The sequence below is a fragment of the Musca vetustissima genome, unplaced genomic scaffold (genome assembly GCF_032173495.1).
Source record: "Musca vetustissima isolate MV318-11 ecotype Yass unplaced genomic scaffold, APGP_CSIRO_Mvet_v1 utg28553, whole genome shotgun sequence".
In the NCBI taxonomy this organism is placed as follows: domain Eukaryota; kingdom Metazoa; phylum Arthropoda; class Insecta; order Diptera; family Muscidae; genus Musca; species Musca vetustissima.
Genome location: NW_026872428.1, coordinates 21,991 through 40,843, shown reverse-complemented (window position 1 = coordinate 40,843; position 18,853 = coordinate 21,991). Strand labels below are relative to the sequence as shown.

Genomic DNA, 18,853 nt, shown 5'->3' with positions numbered 1-18,853 from the left:
TTGGTTTTACGACTTTCACAGTTGACAGATTGAATGTGCCAGATTGAATGTGTGAAATATTGTTCGAAACATAATTTTTCGCTTCAAAAGAAGAAAAACCGATGGGAAAAGGTTATAAAATCAACTTTTTAATATTTCAAGTTTATTAACGGCAGGATGTGGTGGTTGGTTTTTGTGGGTTAGGTCATAGGATAATGGATTCGACAAACAATATTTCACATATTTTGATGAATGTTTACATTAACTTTATTAAAACTTAATTGAAAATTTAAAATGTCATTGAAAAAAAATTCAAAAGGACTCGCCTGCCCTTGGAGTCATAGAAGAAAAAATAACAAAGAAATTTAAAAAGGCTTCAATAATTTCAATTGTTTGTTTAAGGACTATGAATAAGCGTGAATTAAAAAAATATATATATTTTTAAGGACTATTCTAAGGATTGGATTTTTATACCCTACACAACTATGTTGTCTGGGTATTATAGCTTTGTGCAGCCCCAAGAGTTTGTAACGCCGCGAAATATTGGTCCTAGACCCACCTTTAAGTATACCGATCGTCATATCTCGACTAGCTGAGTCGATCTAGATATGTGTGTCCGTCCGTCACGATACAGGCCACAGTTATGGACCAATCTTCACATAATTTGGCATGTAGGACAGGTTGTGGCCAAGGAAGACCCCTATTGTTTTTGGTAAAGATTGGATTATATTTAGTGGATGAAATGTACCAAATACTTAATTTTTGTCGGTTTTTCTGGTCGCTCCAGAGGTCCCAATTATGGCCCAAAAATCTCGAAATTTTACATGGTGAAAGGGATCGGGACAAAGAATAAGCATGCCTGTTTTGATAAAGATTGGTCAATATTTAGCGGGTTAAATGAACCCTGACATTTGTGTGAAAAATGACAAAATTTGTATTCAATAGCGTATATGTTTAATTCTGAAGGACATCGACCCGAGGAGTTGATAGTATATTCACGAGGAGTGGTTGACCTTTAAATTGATACCAATTATATAGTCGTATGTACTCGGATGCGGGAGTTACACTTAAATATTTACATGTGCTTACGTATTCATATATTATTTAGTAACCCATTACCGCACTAGAGAGCGGAAATATAGCGCTGATCTCTTTGAAATGTTCAATGAGGATCCAGGTATGGTCAAGGACACCGGCTATAATTTTCGGTGATGATCAAATAAAACTTTGGGGTTGAACTGGACCAAAAACTTCCTTTTTATGTTTTTTTTCGAGTCGATCTATAGGCCACAATTATAATCCGAACATCACAACACAACCCAAGGTGAAGGGAATCTGGACAAGTAATTAGAAGGGCTGTACTCAATATTGGGAATATACGGAAAATATGTCAGTGTCATGAAGAGGTGCTGTTGATCTCTAATCGGGCAAAAGGTTGCAAATTTCACGAAATTGCCCAGGCTCACATCAGCAGAAAGTTAGAGTTCCGTGGTAGTTGTGTAGTGTATCGTATGGTCGGCCCCGTCTGACTATACTGCTCCGCTCACTGGTTTTAAAATGGATTTTCAGGGACTATTTCAAGTCGTGGATTAAAAAAAAAAACAATTTTCAAGCACTTTTACAAATCGATGATTGTTCAAATTTCTTCAAGGTCATTTACCAAACGAGGATTTTGTAAATTCCTTGAAAATATATTTCAAAAAATCCACGCCTTATTTTAGTCCTTGAAATAATGTTTTATAAAATCCACGCCTTATATTACTTACTTACTTAGCTGGCTTGCGACAGAACTTTCGTTCCATAAGCCGAGCTTTAAAAAGATTTCCTGGCGCGTCGGTCGTTTGCGCAGTTTTTCCAGTTTGAAAGATCATATTTGGCAATATTGTCCTCCATTTGATCTTTCCATATTAATCGTGGCCTTCCCCTTCTGCGAGAACCATTAGCAGGTTCGCTTTTATATGCCGTATGGGCTGGGGCATCTTCATCCATTCTCACAACATGACCTAGCCAACGTAGTCGGTGCAGCTCAATACGTCTAACAGTGCCGATGTCCGAGAATAGCTGGTACAGCTCATGGTTCATTCGAAGGCGATATTCACCGTCCATGCAGATCGGTCCGTAGATCTTTCGGAGAATTCTTCCACCCCCAACACTCCAAGAGCAACTCATCCGCTTGCGCGAATACCCATGCTTCATATCCATATAACAGCATGGGTAGTATCAGCGTCTTGTAGGTTGTGAATTTGGTCTGGCGGGTGGTGGCCTTGTTTTCAAATTGCTTACTTAGACCATATTAGCATCTTTTGGCCAATAGTATCCTTCTCCAAATTTCAAAACTGATGTCATTCGTTTTATTTATGGCGGTACCAAGGTATAGAAAATCTTTATCTCCCTCGAAGCTGTAGTTCTCAAGTTCAACAGTTGGTCCGAGTCTAATGGAGGTCTTGCGCGTTGATACCATCAGCTTGGTCTTCTCGCCGTTTACTGCCAGACCCACTTTGGCAGACTCCTTTTCAATTTGTTCAAAGGTGGCTGTTACCGCTCGCAATGTTCGACCCATTATATCGATGTCATCGGCGTAGGCGAGTAACTGATGTTGTTTGGTGTACAGAGTGCCATTTCTGTTCACCTTTGCGTCTCGTATGACCTTTTCCAGTAGGATGTTAAAAAGATCACACGACAAACTGTCACCTTGTCTGAATCCTCGATCGGTATTCAAGGACTCTGATAGGTCATTTCCGACTTTAACTGCTGACCTAGTTCCGCTTAAAGTTATCCTGCATAGCCGTATTAATTTTGCAGGAATGCCGAACGCTGACATGGCTTTAAACACCTCTGAACGGATAGGGCTGTCAAATGCTTTATAGTCGACGAATAGGTGGAATGTGTCGATGTGTTTTTCGTGGGTTTTTCCAGGATTTGGCGCAGAGTGAAAATCTGGTCAATGGTGGATTTTCCGGCTCTCAAGCCGCATTGGTATGGTCCAATAATGTAATTGACCATTTGCTTCAGCCGTTCACCCAAAACGCTGGATAAAACTTTATATGCGATGGGAAGAAGACTAATTCTTCTACATTTGGCACATATCGTCTTGTCTCCTTTTTTGTGCACGGGTCACAGGATCACAGGAGGTTCCAATCATTGGGCATGCATTCCTCTAGCCAAATTGTAATAATCAGCTGGCGCATGCTCCTGACCAGCATCTGATCACCAGTCTTGAATAGATCGGCTGGTAACACAGCGGCTCCTGCTGCTTTATTGTTCTTCAGCCGATTAATTGCAATTCTCACCTCATCTTGGCTGGGTGGTATACACTCTATACCATCATCTCTTATTGATTCTGGGGTATCTTCTCCACCGCCACTATTTGATACCAGAAGCTTTTCAAAATGTTCCTTCCAGATCCTCAACACACTATCTGTATCTATCACCAGGTTTCCTTCTTCACCTCTACAGGGAGATGTGCCTGCACCAAAGTCTTCGGTTTGGTGTTTTACCCGTTGGTAAAATTTCTGGACTTCATTTTGACTCCTGTATATCTCGATTTGCTCACCCTCTTGTTTTTCTTGTTTTTTCTTCTTTTTTCTGAAAATACGTTTCTTCTCTCTCTCCTTTTCTCCCGATACTTCTCCATCGCACTACTGTCTGCAGGGTTGCACTTTACTCTGCGGTCGCATTACGACACCTCTGATCGTACCATGGTTTTTCTTGATTGTGGTTTTTGGTACCCAAGTGTTGCTTTTGCTGCAGTTTGTAGGAAGTGAGCAATTGTTTGCCATTGTGCTTCTATACCATAATCGGGACAAGAAGTGTTTTCGTCAAGCAGGTGGATAAATTGAGCGGAGTAGGCTTCTACTATCTGTTGTGTTTGCAGCTTTTCGACGTCGAGTTAACGCGTTGTGTTAGATCGCACCTTTGCTGCTACATTAAGACGAGTGCGAACCTTGGATGCTACAAGGTAGTGGTCCGAATCGATATTCGCTCCTCGGATCGATCGAACGTCTAATACACTGGATGAATGCCTTCCGTCTATCACAACATGATTAAATTGATTTCTCGTTGCTTGATCAGGAGAAATCCAGGTGGCCTTGTGTATATCGAGTTGCTTGAATCTGGTGCTTCTAACTACCATGTTTTTTGCTGCCGCGAAGACAATCAACCTCATGCCATTGTCGGATGTTTTTTCATGAAAGCTGAATTTTCCGATGGAGGGGCCAAAGATAATTTCCCTGACGATTTTTGCATTAAAATCTCCTAGCAGAATTTTAATGTCATGACCAGGGCAACGATCATGTGCTGTTTCTAGGCGTTCGTAAAATATGTCTTTGGTCTGTTCATCTTTGTCTTCGGTCGGGCGCAAGTGAGACTGATGTAGAAGAACTTCGCATTTATACGGATTATAGCAATTTGCTCATCTATTGGAGTGAATCTGGAGACGATGTCTTTTATTAGCCTGTTAACCATAAATCCGCAGCCAAATCCACGTCTCGTTTCATGACAGCTATAATACAGTGCGTAATCGTTTGATTTACTTACGCCTGTCCCTTTCCATCGCACTTCTTGAGTAAATCCGCCAAAGCGAAAACTGCGCCTCTTCTGTACAACGTGGGCACATTTCAAGTGCAGATTCGAAGATCGTGGTCCTTTATATGTTTGCGGGGGTTTTCAACATTAGGTGGATTTGGTTTTCTTTTTCTTTGCTTTTTCATAGTAGGAGGGGTTTTCCGAGTGTCAGCTCACTATTTCAACGGGTGATGAAAATAGCTACCCCAGGTGGCACCGCGTGGACGTCAGTGTCCACAATTGAAATGAAAGAGGGACCAAGATAAGCCTGGTCTTCGCCATGTTAAGCCAATTTTTAAGAAGCCAGATGTTTAAGAACTCACGCCTTTTATTAGTATCTGAAAAATTAATTTACCAAAATCCATGTCTTATATTAGTCCTGAAAACAATTTATCCTTGATCATGCTTATTGAAAGTCCTTATAAATTATTTTTAAGAAATCAAGGCGATTGATACTCCTTATAAAATATTTTTTATAATCATCGCCTCTTAATAGCCCCCGAAAAAAATATTTAAAAAATCCACGCCTTAAAATATCCAAATATCGGAGATATTTCACCCTTATTTGTATTTATAATAATAAAATCATGTATTTATGAAGTAAAAAGTGTAATAGCCTAGACAGACGACAGCCTTAAATTGCATTAAAAATGTCTTAATTTGAATTAATTTTTAAACCTGACAGACGAGAGTTTCTGCATTTACAAAACAGTTTTTTGTTTCAAAACCATTGTTTGTCTGTGTGTAGGAAGACAATTTTGGGATTTGTTTCGAATATTTTTCGGGATAACGTCTTTATGAAATGGATACATGGCATACATGAAGAATAGCAGTTATGACGTTAGCAATACAGCTCCCAATTTGAAAGAATGTTGAAATTTGCCTTTATTTATAATTTTTATTTTTATAAACGTAAACAAATTTGACAACAATTAATTGATTTTCGACAGCATTGCCATATTGAAATTGGTTAATTCAGTATAAATTCAGTTTGATTTTGTGCATTAAAAATGAGGATAATGTACAAGTTAATTTGAATTAAGGCTGTTAATGCAAATTAAGGCTGTCGTCTGTCTAGGCTATAAGTGTATTAGTAATCCAATACTCATTAATATATTCAATGTGATTATGAACATTGTCACGATTATGAGACACAGATGATATTTTTTCTGTTTGTTGCTTTCCAATCGAATGAATATGTCACTTTGCAAGATGCCAGCATATTATGTGTTGGTTTTCAAAACATGACACATTTATTAAGTTATCCCAAATTAGACGAAGAAGAAAATTGGTTAGAGTCCGACAGAAAAAGTAAAGCAATAACAAACACCAATAGAAGTTTCTAGTTGGGAAACTAACCAACCCATGGGACCGCATACATATTTAATGTAGTTTTTCCAACCAAATTTTTGTGGCTACTTTCTTCCACCCTCTCATATCCATTTGAAACCATCTAAATAATAATAATAAACACTTGGAGAGATATACACTTGACAGAAATTCAACTCACACACACATGCACACACACACACAAATAACCAAAAGTAAATATTCAACATATCCCAAATGTTGGCATACCATTTGGGAGTGAGCGGGTGAGCGTATGTGTGTGCGTGTGAGGGGAATCACATTTAAGATGGTTGTCACTTGTATGGGTTGTTATTATTAATAAGTCATTTTATCACCAAATTATTCCAAACTTTCGCAGTTAGTTCCAGATGGAGGAGTCACAACATCCGGCCAACCAACCGCCCGTGAATAACAAACGCCCTAATAAGGCATAAAAACAAAACTCAGCAACAGTTGTTGTTTACAAGTTAATGGAAATTTTTGTTCCGATTTGATTTTTTTGGGGGGTTTTGTTGTTGCTACTGTATTTTGACGGCTGACTGGCATTTTGGGTTAACCAAAAAGCCAATAAATATGTAAATTATTTCAGTGATAATATCATGTCTGGATGACTGGAGAGATGATAAACTTGTTCGAGAAAATTCTAGATGATCGATTTTCAAGGATATATTCTTCGGTATTATCAGGCTAATAGGTGTGGATATTTTAAAGAATATTTTTAAGGACTAACAAATATTTTTTTCAAGTATTTATAAAAGGCGTGGATTTTTTAAAGAATACTTTTCAAGGACTCTCAATAGGCGTGGATTTTTTAAAGAATACTTTTCAAGGACTATCAAATAGGCGTGGATTTTTTAAAGAATATTTTTTCAAGGACTATCAAGAGGCGTGGATTTTTTAAAGAATATTTTTTCAAGGACTATCAATAGGCGTGGATTTTTTAAAGAATATTTTTTCAAGGACTATCAATAGGCGTGGACTTTTTAAAGAATATTTTTTCAAGGACTATCAATAGGCGTGGATTTTTTAAAGAATATTTTTCAAGGACTATCAATAGGCGTGGATTTTGTAAAGAATATTTTTTGAAAGTCTACCTCAGGAGTGGATTTGTTAAAGAATATTTTTTCAAGGACTATCAATAGGCGTGGATTTTTTAAAGAATATTTTTTGAAAGTCTACCTCAGGCGTGGATTTTTAAAGAATATTTTTTCAAGGACTATCAATAGGCGTGGACTTTTTAAAGAATATTTTTTCAAGGACTATCAATAGGCGTGGACTTTTTAAAGAATATTTTTCAAGGTATACCTCAGGCGTGGATTTTTTAAAGAATATTTTTCAAGGTATACCTCAGGCGTGGATTTTTTAAAGAATATTTTTCAAGGACTACCTCAGGCGTGGATTTTTTAAAGAATATTTTTCAAGGTATACCTCAGGCGTGGATTTTTTAAAGAATATTTTTCAAGGTATACCTCAGGCGTGGATTTTTTAAAGAATATTTTTCAAGGTACAACTGAGGCGTGGATTTATTAAAGAATATTTTTCAAGGTCGCACTGAGGCGTGGATTTATTAAAGAATATTTTTCAAGGTCTACCTCAGGCGTGGATTTGTTAAAGAATATTTTTTCAATGTCTACCTCAGGCGTGGAATATTTAAAGAATTTTTTTTTTCAAGGACTATCAATAGGCGTGGATTTTTTAAAGAATATTTTTCAAGGTCTACCTCAGGCGTGGATTTGTTAAAGAATATTTTTTCAATGTCTACCTCAGGCGTGGAATATTTAAAGAATTTTTTTTTCAAGGACTATCAATAGGCGTGGATTTTTTAAAGAATATTTTTCAAGGTCTACCTCAGGCGTGGATTTGTTAAAGAATATTTTTTCAATGTCTACCTCAGGCGTGGAATATTTAAGGATTTTTTTTTTCAATGTCTACCTCAGGCGTGGAATATTTAAAGATTTTTTTTTTTCAATGTCTACCTCAGGCGTGGATTATTTAAGAACATTTTTTCAATGACTATCAACAGGCGTTATAATAATAAGAAAGAATCCGCGACTGCTGGTGTCCTTGTATAATATTTTAAAAAATTCCGCATGTTTTTAATACTTGAAAAAATAATTTAATAAAAAATAAAAAACACACCGGTTTATACTCCTCGAAATTTTTTTTAAGAAATACACGCCTTTTTATATTCCTTCAAAAATATATAAAAAAAATCATAGTAGTCCTTAAAAAATATAAAAAAATCAACGCCTGTTTATAGTCCTTGAAATAATATTTGAATAAAAATACTTGGTATTTATACTCTACACAACTATGTTGTCAGGGTATTATAGCTTTATGCAGCCCCAAGAGTTTGTAACGCCGCGAAATATTGGTCCTAGACCCACCTTTAAGTATACCGGTCGTCATATCTCGACTAGCTGAGTCGATCTAGACATGTGTATCTGTCCGTCTGTCCATTATAATTTGTAAATACGATACAGGCCACAGTTATGGACCAATCTTCACGAAATTTTGCATGTAGGATGGGTTATGGCCAATGAAGACCCTATTCTCGGTCGGTTAATATTTAGAGTATGAAATGGACCAAAAACTTTATTTTTGTCGGTTTTTCTGGTCGCTCCAGGTGCCGCAATTATGACCCATGGAGAAGGGGCGCGCCAAAGAATAAGCATGCCTGTTTTGATAAAGATCGGTCAATATTTAGCGGGTCAAATGGACCTTAACTTTTGTGTGAAAAATGACAAAATTTGTATTCTGTAACGTATATATTTACCACTGAAGAACTTATACCCGAGAAGTTGATAGTATATCCTAGAGGAATGGTTGACCTTTAAATTGATATAAATTATATTGTCGTGTGTACTCGGATGTGGGAGTTACACTTAAATATGTACAGGTGCTTACGTACTAAGATATTATTTAGTAACCCGTTACCACACTATAGGGCGGAAATATAGCGCTGATCGCTTTTAAATTTTCCATGAGGTTCCAGTTACTTTCGGTGATGATCAGATTATAATTATGGGATGAAGTGGACCGAATACTTAATTTTGTTATGTTTTTTTTTCGAGTTGATGCCAATAATAGGCCGACCATCACAACACAACCCACGGTGAAGGGAATTTGGACAATTAATTAGAAGGACTGTACTGAATATGAATAGTAATATTCAGAAAGTATGTCAGTGTAAGGAAGAGGTGCTGTTGGGCTCTAATCGGGCTAGAGTGATCAAATATCACGAAATATTGCCCAGACTCGGAATAAACATCCGCAGAAAGTTGTAGTTGTTTAGGGCATCGTATGGTCGGCCCCGTCCGACTATACTGCTCCGCTTACTCGTTTAAAATTGTGGTTTGCAAAGCCTGTTAACAGACGTGGATTTTTTTAATATGTTTTAAAGACTTTCATAAACGGAGATTTTTTTGAGATCAAAATATCTTTTGAGGAGTACATCTTTCAAGTACTGTCAACAGGTAAACATGTATCGTGACACTAGATGCAGTGGCTGTTTATGATTATTTTTCAATCAACCTCATATCAATATTTTCGGAATGTTTCCATTCTTCTGTCGAAGAAATTATGATGCTCCATTTCATGTCAGCAACAACAAATTGTCAAAAGATTCTTATAAATGTAACGGCATGTCACAGGATAACACTCAAAAAGAGAACAGAAGGATACCACAAAAGGGTTCGTTGCCAACAACATAACCCCTCTTTCACCTCCTCTCCATATAAAGAAATCTACTTAAAAATTTCCTTATGGTTGTTTGTTGAAACCGCAGAGCAGTAGAAAATTTGCCGGAAAGTGGAAAAATACAAAAAGAAAATAAATTATTATTGACACTTTATTCCACTTTCATCATCCTTGTACTGCCTCAAAGCGTGGCGTATTTGGTAAACTATTGTTTTGAATAAATTGAGTGTTTTCACTTTGAGGAGGATTTTAAAATTCGTATACGAATTGTATATCTTAAGGTGGTGCTCTGTTCGAACAAGAAAAGCTTTTAATATATTTCTTACAATGTTGTTTGAATTGTCAAACGCATATTGAATATGGTGCTGTTGAAGTCTTAATTTTAAGAACTAAGCAAACACATAATCCTAATGCCAAAAGGTCATTAAAAATCCAGTAAGGGAAATAGTAAAGTCGGACGGGGCCGACTTGATGATATCCTTCAGCACTTTGGGTATTTTAACAGATGAATCCTAACAGACGTCGCCGTCTTTTGGAAGGACCATTAACATGAAAATGGATCCATAAACATGTCATTCTGCAACCTATACTAAATTGTTCATTTGGTCAGATATAGGGTTGCTTCTTACAAAGGGACAAAATTGTGTAAATCAATTTAAAGCAAATATTTATATATAAGCTCTATCGAGATCTAAACCGATTTCATCGAAACTTATCACATGTTAAGTCATACCAATTTCAGTATGTTTTGTGCATATCGGCCACATTTTGAGTTCTTGGTGATTATACGAACTCTATCCAAATCTGAACCGATTTCAAAACTTTCCACACGCTAGGTTATATTAACTTCAGAACGTTGTGAAAAACTTTGTGTCAATCGGCCTGCCTTTGGGTCTTTGATGAACAATATACTAAAAATCAGACGAAACTATATATGGGAGCTATATCTAAATCTGAACCAATTCTTATATATGTAAAAAAAATCTGAACCGATTTCAATGAGACTTAATATTAACTACAGTTCATTGCAATCGGACAAACTTTGGGTCTTTAGTGCACAATTTACATCAAATAGGAAGAAAACATATATGTAGGAGCTATATCTAAATCTGAACCGATTTTAACGAAACTTAACACACATTATTCTATACATAATTCAGTACACTATACCAAATTTCGAGCAAATCAAAATATATATAGGGACTTTGGTACACCATTTACATTAAATCGGACGAAAATATATATGGGAGCTATATCTAAATCTGAACCGATTTTTTCCAATTTCATTGGGTTCGTCCTTGGGCCAAATAAGTGACCTATGCCAAATCTCATCCAATTCGGATCATAAATGCGACCTGTACTTTGTTTACAATTTAACATGGGCAGACAGACGTACGGACATCCATAGATCGACTTAAAAAGTGATTCTATGCATATTCTCAAAAGGAACCACGTGCCATTCTCGTCTCCTTTTGCCTGTTACAAACATATGCACAAAGACATAATACCCTGTACCACAGTGTATTGAAGGGCATAATTATCATATTGTTAAGTATCCGTTATATAAAATCTTAATATCATCAGTAAGGTATTGCAAATATTTTTGCATTATGACGCGTTTTGAATGAACTTGTTACGTTAAAAATTTTTTAAATTGTCTGTTGATAGTCTTCCCTATCAGTTGATACATCTAAAATAAATTAACAATTCAAGCCTTTTCGTAGTCCTTGAAACAAATATTTTAAAAATCCACGCCTGTTTATAGTCCTTGAAAAATTGTTTATAGTCCTTTCAAAAAAATATTTTAAAAATCCACGCCTGTTTATAGTCCTTGAAAAAATATTTAAAAAAATCCACGCCTGTTTATAGTCCTTGAAAATGTTATTTAAAAAATCCACGTCTTTATAGTCCTTGAAAAAAATATTCTTAAAAATCCCACCCTCTGGCTGTGGCGGACGTCTAGCATGTGTTTAGAATTATATTCAGGTCTAACAAAAATATAAAACTTTTTAATTAATTATTTTGTTTATTTTTTCTCAAATTATTCTATTAATATTTTCCTCGTAATCTTTCCCATTGTTAAGGTCATAAAAGTTTCCATTGCAAAGCAAATAAACTTAATACTGGACTCTAAAACAAAACAAAAAACTGTCATCCATTTAATAATTAAAATTCCTTTTGTTATATTGCTTGAGTAAATTGTAAATTTTAAATTAAATATTTTCCTCAGAAATAGCTCCCTCAGCTTTTATGCTACCATTTGATGAAAAACTTGATGGTAAAATGTTAATTCTAATTGAGTTATTTAACATTATGGCCCTGCCCCTGTTTTTAATGGAGGCCTTGGATGTTGAGACCTTATCTTTTATGGAGACATCTGTTAACGCAAACAAAATATACCCGTAAACTTTAAATGACACGCAGCTTTTAAACCCTTTTTTTGGCAACTGAATGGACTATTTTATTTTTTTTATATGTTAATTTGTTTAGATTACATTTTAAAAGTTGTGTTCCTTTTTTGGAATTTTTCCGTTGTGTCCTCAAGTTTAATGTCCTGCTTTTAACATTCCACAACATTGTTTGTTTTATGCTTATGACAAGTCCTTGTCCAGAGTACAACAACAACAAGCGACATTTGCAACTCACACTCACAAAAAAAAACCCGAAAATGTTGGAAGATTAAAGTTCACTAAAGTTACTCTCTCTTATCCTTAGGCAAATTTTCTCATTTTGCAAGGAGACATTTTCATGTAGACACATTGTATATTAAAAGTGCTCTAAGGATTTGTGTTATGTTTGTCGTGCCTTGCTTAAAATAGTTAACAAAAATTTTCAAAATTTGCCTAAGTGGTTTTAGATAACCCCTTGTGATAGCCAACCAACCAACCAAAGGAAGTAAAATTAAAAAATATTTTATTTAAATTTTATTCATGATCCTTGATAAGTAAAACTTTCTATTGCAATTAATTTATCATATGATGAAAATTTATGACATTTTCAATGAAAGGGGGGCTTCAATACAAGGACTTTATAATTTATGTTTAATAAAAAAGATTTAAAACATATTTAATTTTAATTATAAGCATTTAAAAAAATTCCAAATATTATTTCAAGGATTATATCGACTGTAAACAAGCGTGGATTTTTTAAATATATTTTTTCAGGGACTATAAAAGTCCTAGAAAAATATTTTTTTACAAAATCTACGCCTTTTATTAGTCCTTGAATTGAAAAAATATTCTTTCAAAAATCCATGCCTGTAAAGGTCCTGTAAAAATATTATTTAAAAATAATACATCTTATAAAGGTCTTTTATTGGTTGGTCCTTGAAAAAAATATTCTTTCAAAAATCCACGCCTTTTATTAGTCCTTGAATTGAAAAAAAAATATTCTTTAAAAAATCCACGCCTTTTATTAGTCCTTGAATTGAAAAAATATTCTTTAAAATATCCACGCCTTTTATTAGTCCTTGAATTGAAAAAAATATTCTTTAAAAAATCCACGCCTTTTATTAGTCCTTGAATTGAAAAAATATTCTTTAAAATATCCAAGCTTTTCATAGTCCTTGAAAAAAAAATCCACGCCATAGTCTCATAGTCCCTTAAAAAATCCACGCTTGTCATAGTCCTTTAAAAAATCCACGCTTGTCATAGTCCTTTAAAAAATCCACGCTTGTCATAGTCCTTTAAAAAATCCACGCTTGTCATAGTCCTTTAAAAAATCCACGCTTGTCATAGTCCTTTAAAAAATCCACGCTTGTCATAGTCCTTTAAAAAATCCACGCTTGTCATAGTCCTTTAAAAAATCCACGCTTGTCATAGTCCTTTAAAAAATCCACGCTTGTCATAGTCCTTTAAAAAATCCACGCTTGTCATAGTCCTTTAAAAAATCCACGCTTGTCATAGTCCTTTAAAAAATCCACTCTTCTCATAGTCCTTTAAAAAATCCACGCTTGTCATAGTCCTTTAAAAAATCCACGCTTGTCATAGTCCTTTAAAAAATCCACTCTTCTCATAGTCCTTTAAAAAATCCACGCTTGTCATAGTCCTTTAAAAAATCCACGCTTGTCATAGTCCTTTAAAAAATCCACGCCTGTTGATAGTCCTTGAAAAAATAATCTTAAAAGAATCCACGCCTATTGATAGTCCTTGAAAAATAATCTTTAGAAAATCCACACCTGTTGATAGTCCTTGAAAAAATAATCTTAAAAAAACCACGCCTATTCTTTAAAAAATCCACGCCTATTGATAGTCCTTGAAAAAATAATCTTAAAAAAAACCACGCCTATTCTTTAAAAAATCCACGCCTATTGATAGTCCTTGAAAAAAATATTCTTTAAAAAATCCACGCCTGTTGATAGTCCTTGAAAAAATAATCTTAAAAGAATCCACGCCTATTGATAGTCCATGAAAAATATTCTTTAGAAAATCCACGTCTTATAGAAAATTCAACCATTATAAGACCTCGAAAAAATAATCTTTAGAAAATCCACACCTGTTGATAGTCCTTGAAAAAAATATTCTTTAAAAAATCCACGCCTGTTTGATAGTCCTTGAAAAAATATTTTTTAAAAAATCCACGCCTGTTAATAGTCCTTGAAAAAATTTTCTTTAAAAAATCCACCCTACTTATAGTCGTTGAAAAAATATTCTTCCTTGAAAAATACACAACAAATCTACGCATGTTGATAGTCTTGAAACAATATTCTTTAAAAAATTGAGCCTCTTAAAAAAATATTTTGAAAAGTAAAGTTTTTAGTGTTTTATATTGCCTGAAAACATCTTCTTTAAAAAAAGATTATTAAATGCAAATTTAATTTTGTTAGTGTAAACTTTTCCAACAACACTCACTTATATCTGCATACACATATGCAAATGACATGTAATGAATTTCTAATAAAAAATTCTGATTACTTGATAGTCATGGCGGAACAACTGCGCATTAGTTTACCTATCTACCACCCACACAATAGGCAACTTTACTGTTGGGAAAATAAATAATCAAGGTTATCTTATCCTATTACCATATTATTCAAACTCCCCAACCCTTAAGACGGCAGCAACCACTTGATAGGTTATTTACAAAGTTTTCAAACTTTACGTGCCATACATTAATAAATAAGAACACACTCACACACACACACTTGCAAAGTTCGCCAATAGGCCTACGTGCTTCATATTAAAAACAGATTGGTTTCGCCTCCAAAATTCATCGCACCCAATATTCTATTTCAAATAAATAGAGATTGAGATATCCATTCATTTCCAGGAAATGTTTAAAACTCTAACATTTCCATAGAATTTATTTCGATGTTCGTTCGCAGGGTTTTGGATGTGGCAAATAAATCACAAAAATTTGTATATTTCTTGAAATTGAAATTTTCTGAGGTAGATTTGGAAAGTAAGTGTTTTGTTGTATTCCGGGAAATGGAATTGCGTGTTAAACTCATATGAGATGATCTGAATGAGAAATACCACACAAATGGAATTTGTTGGTTGCTAGACAATATATTGTGTGCTAGACGTATATTGTGAAGATAATTTGGGGAATGGGGAATACATTCAATTAATGTAATGAAGAAATGGATTCTGAATAACATGAATATGTCTACAATTTATACGGTGTTGAATTTGTTAAATACATTTTCTACAGGAATATAAACAATTTTTATTTTAAAAATTATTTACATGTGTGACTCTTCTCTGGGGAGACATGGGGGTTGATAGATAGCAAGCAATGGCTCTGATTGGTTTTAATATGGTGAAGTCCAGGCTTATCTTGGTCCCTCTTTCATATCAATTGTGGACACTGACCTCCCCGTGGTGTCACCTGGGGTAAATATTTTCATCATCCATTGAAATAGCGAGCTAATATGTACCGCGAGTTCTCCCATAACAACTATAATATAGTTGCCCACACTCGGAAAATACCACTTACTATGAAAAAACAACGAAAAAGAAAACCAAAACCCCCCAATGTTGACGACCCCCGCAAACGTATAAAGGACCACGATCTGCGAATCTGCACTTGGAATGTGCTCACGTTGTAGAGAACAGGCACAGTTTTCGCTTTGGCGGATGTACTCATGAAGTACAAAGCCGATATTATTGCCTTACTTGAAATGCGATGGAAAGGGACAGGCGTAAGTAAATCAGACGATTACGCCCTGTATTATAGCTGACATGAAACGAGACATGAATTTGGCTGAGAATTTATTTATGGACCTCGTCTCCAGTTTCACTCCAGTAAATGAGCGAATTGCTATAAACCGTATAAAAGCGTAGTTCTTATACATCAGTCTTATTTGCGCCCATGCTCCGACGGAAGACAAAGATGAACAGACTAAAGACATTTTTTGCGAGCGCCTAGAAACTGAATATGACCGCTGCCCTGGCCATGACATTAAAATTCTGCTAGGAGATTTTAATGCAAATATCGGAAGGGAAAATATTGTTGGCCCCACCGTCGGGAAATTCAGCCTCCATGAAGAAACATCCGATAACGCTAAGAGGTTGATTAACTTCGCGGCAGCAAATAACAGGCACCAGATTCAAGCATCTCGATATACGCAAGGCCACCTGGATTTCTCCTGATCAAGCAACGAGAAATCAAATTGATTATGTTGTGATAGACGGAAGGCATTCATCCAGTGTTTTACACGTCCGATCGATCCAAGGAGCGAATATCGATTCGGACCATTACCTTGTGGCAGCCAAGGTACGTACCCGTATTAATGTAGCAGCAAAGGTGAAATCTAACACAACACGAAAACTCGACGTCGACGGCCTACTCCGCTCAACTTACCCATCTGCTTGACGGAAGCACTTCTTGTCCCGGTAATAGTATAGAAGCCCATTGGCTAAGAATTGCCCACTCCCTACAAATTGCAGCGAAAGCAACACTTGGAGTGTCGTAATGCTACTGATGTGAAAAATGCATAGTATAGGGCAACCCTGTAGATAGTAGCAACATGTAATGTGATGGAGAAATATCGAGAGAAGAGGAGAAACGTGTGTTTAGAAAGAACAAGAAAAACGTGAGTGTGAGCAAATCGAGAAATACAGGAGTCAAAATGAAGTCCGAAAATTTTACCAACGAGTAAAACACCAAACCGAAGGTTTGGTGCAGGCACATCCTCCTGTAGAGATGAAGAAGTTAACCTGGTGACAGATACAGACAAGACATGCTGAGAATCTGGGAGAAGCATTTTGAACAATTTCGGGTATCAAATAGTGGCGGTGAAGAGGATACCCAGAACCACTAATAGATGTCGGTATAGAGTGTATACCACCTAGCCAAGATGAGGTGAGAATAGCAATCAATCGACTGAAGAATAATAAAGCAGCAGGTGCCGATGGTCTTCTTCCTATCGCATATAAAGTGCTATCCAGCGAGCTGTGTGAACGACTGAAGCCAATGGTCAACGACATTATTGGACCATACATCGACACATGCGACCTATTCGTCAACTATAAAGCAGCATTCCGTTCAGAGGTGTTTAAAGCAATGTCTGCGTTTGGCATGCCTGCAAAATTAATTCGGCTATGCAGGATAACTTTAACTGGCACAAGATCAGCAGTTAAAGTCGAATAGGACCTCTCGGAGCCCATCATTTGTCGTGTGATCTTTTTAATATCCTGCTGGAAGAGGTCATACGATAGGCAAACAATACATGTGACTCGCCTACGCCGATGACATCGACATAATTGGTGGAACATTGACAGCGGTAACAGCCACCTTTGAGCAAATTGAGAAGAAGTCTGCCAAAGTAGGTCTTGCAGTAAACGGCGAGAAGACTAAACCAGTAGACTCTGACCAACTGTGGAACTTGAGAGCTACAGCTTCGAGTTAGTCAAAGGTTTTGTACCGCCATAAATAAAACTAATGACATCAGTTTTGAAATTCGATGAGGGATAGTGTTGGCCAAACGATGCTACTACGGTCTGAGTAAGAGGCAAAAGGAAACGAGATAGACACATGGTTCCTTTTGAGAATATGTACAGAATCACTTTCTAAGTCGATTTATGCATGTCCGTACGCCTATCGGTCTGTCCATGTTAAATTGTAAACAAAGTACCGGTCGCATTTATTACCGGAATTGGATGAAATTTGGCACAGTTCATTTGTTTGGCCCAAGGACGAACCCTATAATTATTTGGAAAATATAGCTCCCATATATATTTTCGTCCGATTTAATATAAATGGTGCACCAAAGTTTCTACATATCTTTCGACTTGCACGAAATTTGGTGCAGAGTACTGAATTAAGTCTAGAATGATGTGTGCTAAGTTTTAAGAAAATCGGTTCAGATTTAAATAAAGCTACCATATGTAGTTTCGTCCGATTTTAGGTAAATGGTGCACACAAGGCCCTATATAATCTTCGATTTGCACGAATTTTAGCATAGCGTACTGAATTAAGGCTAGAATGATGTGTGCAAGGTTTCGTGAAAATCGGTTCAGATTTAGATATAGCTCCCATATATATTTTCGTCCGATTGAATGTAAATTTTTTTTACATAGGGTACTGAATTGAGTCTAGCAAAGTTTCGAGAAAATCGGGTCAGATTTATATGTAGCTTCCATATATATTTTCATCCGATTTATGGGAAATGGGGCTCCAAAGTTCCTATATAACTTTCGATTTGCACGAAATTTGGCATAGAGTACTGAATTAGATCCAGAATGATGTGTCAATTATATTTTTGTCCGATTAATGTAAATTGTGCACTAAAGACCCAATGTTTGCCCAACCAGCACACAATCTTGTACAATGTACTGAAGTTACTATAACCTTTCGGGTGTCATGTTTTCTTGAAATTGGTTCAGATTTTTATATATATCCTCCATATATACTTTCGTCCAATTTTAAGTAAAGGGCAGACTAAAGACCCATATCTAGGCCGATTGACAAAACGTACTGAAATTAATATAAAAAAATCTCAAGTGTTGGAATTGACGTTAGTCGGTTTACTTATAGATAAATATCGCATATTTAAGTTCGTTCAATTCCATGTTAATGTTCCTTCGAAAAGACATCTGTTTGGATACATATGCAGAATATCCCAAAGTGATGAAGGGTATCATATATTCGGCACCGTCCGACTTTACTACTTTCCTTACTGGTTTTTATATGAATGCTGTTCATTTTGCAATTCTGAAAATAGCAACAAATAAAAAAGTCATAAAATTTATGACATTTTGTCCTCTATATGTTTACATGTAATTTTAACATTTTATTTGAGTGAAAATAGTTACAAACA

At 35.7% G+C, this 18,853-nt stretch overlaps 1 protein-coding gene across 1 annotated transcript in view; it reads left to right on the top strand.

The window, feature by feature from the left end:
* LOC133337398 (neuropeptide Y receptor type 4-like) overlaps positions 1-18,853 on the top strand; it is a gene marked incomplete at its 3' end in the record, with an annotated part of 48,573 nt that overhangs the window by 16,882 nt on the left and 12,838 nt on the right. The gene's annotated exons all lie outside the window — the stretch shown is intronic.